This window comes from Equus asinus, chromosome 11, assembly GCF_041296235.1.
Source record: "Equus asinus isolate D_3611 breed Donkey chromosome 11, EquAss-T2T_v2, whole genome shotgun sequence".
Taxonomy (NCBI): Eukaryota; Metazoa; Chordata; class Mammalia; order Perissodactyla; family Equidae; genus Equus; species Equus asinus.
In genome coordinates this window covers 84,472,037-84,474,656 of record NC_091800.1, presented here as the reverse complement: position 1 = coordinate 84,474,656, position 2,620 = coordinate 84,472,037, and positions in this window count along the sequence as shown.

The following is a 2,620-nucleotide window of genomic DNA, read 5'->3' as shown; positions in this document are numbered from 1 at the left end:
CATCTTTCTCTGACTGGCTTATTTCGCTTAACATAATACCCTCGAGGTCCATCCACGTTGCTGCTAATGGGCCAATTTTGTCTTTTTTTATGGCTGAGTAGTATTCCATTGTGTATATATACCACATCTTCTTTATCCAATCATCAGTTTCTGGGCATGTAGGTTGGTTCCACGTCTTGGCTATTGTAAATAATGCTGGGATGAACATAGGGATGCAAGGGACTCTTGGGATTTCTGATTTCAGGTTCTTAGGATAGCTACCCAGTAATGGGATGGCTGGGTCATAGGGTATTTCTATTTTTAACTTTTTGAGAAATCTCCATCCTGTTTTCCATAGTGGCTGTACCAGTTTGCATTCCCACCAACAGTGTATGAGGGTTCCTTTTTCTCCACAACCTCTCCAACATTTGTCGCTCTTGGTTTTGGATGTTTTTGCCAATCTAACGGGTGTAAGGTGATATCTTAGTGTAGTTTTGATTTGCATTTCCCTGATGATTAGCGATGAACATCTTTTCATGTGTCTATTGGCCATCCTCATATCTTCTTTGGAGAAATGTCTGTTCATGTCCTCTGTCCATTTTTTGATCGGGTTGTTTGTTTTTTTGTTGTTAAGCCGTGTGAGTTCTTCGTATATTATGGAGATTAACCCTTTGTCGGATAAGTGGCTTGTAAATATTTTTTCCCAATTAGTGAGCTGTTTTTTTGTTTCAATCCTGTTTTCCCTTGTCTTGAAGAAGCTCTTTAGTCTGATGAAGTCCCATTTGTTTATTCTTTCTATTGTTTCCCTCAACTGAGGAGTTATAGTGTCCGAAAAGATTCTTTTGAAACTGATGTCAAAGAGTGTACTGCCTATATTCTCTTCCAGAAGACTTATTGTTTCAGGCCTAATCTTTAGGTCTTTGATCCATTTTGAGTTTATTTTGGTGTGTGGTGAAAAAGAATGGTCAATTTTCAATCTTTTACATGTGGCTGTCCAGTTTTCCCAGCACCATTTGTTGAAGAGACTTTCTTTTCTCCATCGTAGGCCGTCTGCTCCTTTGTTGAAGATTAGCTGTCCATAGATGTGTGGTTTTATCTCTGGGTAGAAAGGAAATTTTTAAAGATGGTTTTTTAGGTTACTGTCACACAGTACTGTCACATGCGTGCGTGAGATCCAGGGAATGGCAGGCATCTGGTTCGGCCCACGCGTGCTCCATGCAGCACTTCATCCTGGCCCTGGAGGCAGAAGACCCCTCCTCCCCCAGCAGGACGTCCTCTCAGGGCTGGAGGCCCCAAACGTCCCACCCTGTCGGTGGTGCTGCCTCGGGCTGGCTGAGAAACCTGAGCCCTGCAGGGGACACACAGGCCCAGGTGGGGACACGCTGGCCAGGAGGGGCACACTCAGGGCAGCTTGCCCACCCATCCCCCGAAGCAGCCCCAAGCTCACCTGCCCTGTACACACCCTGGGTTTCTCCAAATCATCCTTCCATTTACAAACCCCCGTCCCCATCCACTGGGCTGTGGTTGCGTGTCAGCACCCTGCTACCACGGTGTCTTGCCCCAAAGGAAGAGCAGGTATGGGCACCTGGGTGCTGGCAGCTGTGCCCCCGACAGCAGCAGCCTGGGCTGTCCTCACCTTCAGCTGCGGCTCTGCGCTGATGAAGCCGGATTGGGACCCAAACAGCATACTAACATCTCAACCCACCTGCGGATGATCATGTAGCAGGAAAGGGTGGCCTGAGCGGGTCGCCAGAGCTGGGGGATGCCGTCGAGGCCGGCCTCATGGTACAGCGGAGTGCATGGGGCCACTGGTGCCCGCAGGCCGACTCAGGCGCTCCCAGTCCTTGCTTTCACCCCAAATTCTCACAAGCCTGGTGTGTCCAGCAAGGAGCACACCTGCTTCCCAGTGGTCACCTCCCACCATGGGGCTGGCACAACTGTCCAGAGGGACCTCGGAACTCCTAGTCCTGACACTTGGATGCTAGTCATGTGGCCCCAAGCCCCTTGCCCCAGGAACTGCACAGCACTCACCCCAGACTGAACGACTTGGGGCCGTAGCTGATAAACTGTCAGTGGGGCTCTCCCTGGAAGGACCTCGAAGTAAGAAAGGCTCCCCTTCTTGAAACATGAACAGCTGCACCTCTAGGGCACCACCCCCATCACTGGCCCAGGCACCAAGCCCTCCGTGCCACAGCACTCCGTCTGGAAACTTCACCCCTCCATTCAGAACCTGCTACTTTTCTAATGTTCTCCTAACTTTGATGATGTACAAATGCCACACCTGCAAAGACCTGACCCCAGCATGACAGGCCGGGTGCCAGTTTCCCTCAGCTCTGGCCCAGGCATAAAGTGTCTGGACTGCCCAGACTGGGGAGACTAAAATCTGAGGCTTCTGACGCCTGTGATCACGCTGCTGCTGAGAGCCGTGAACCCTGCCCTGCGGTCCAGAGCTCGCACACTGCCTGAGACCGCAGGCCTGCCCACCTTGAACTCCTCACACGGCCCCACTCTGCTGTGCTCGATTCAAAAAGGACTGCCACAAAGTAAGAGCCACACGGGGCCACTCAGCTCTATAGCAGATCTCCACCCGGCATGTGGAGGCCGACTGCCAGGTCCCATGTGGAAAGCAGATTCCGGGGCA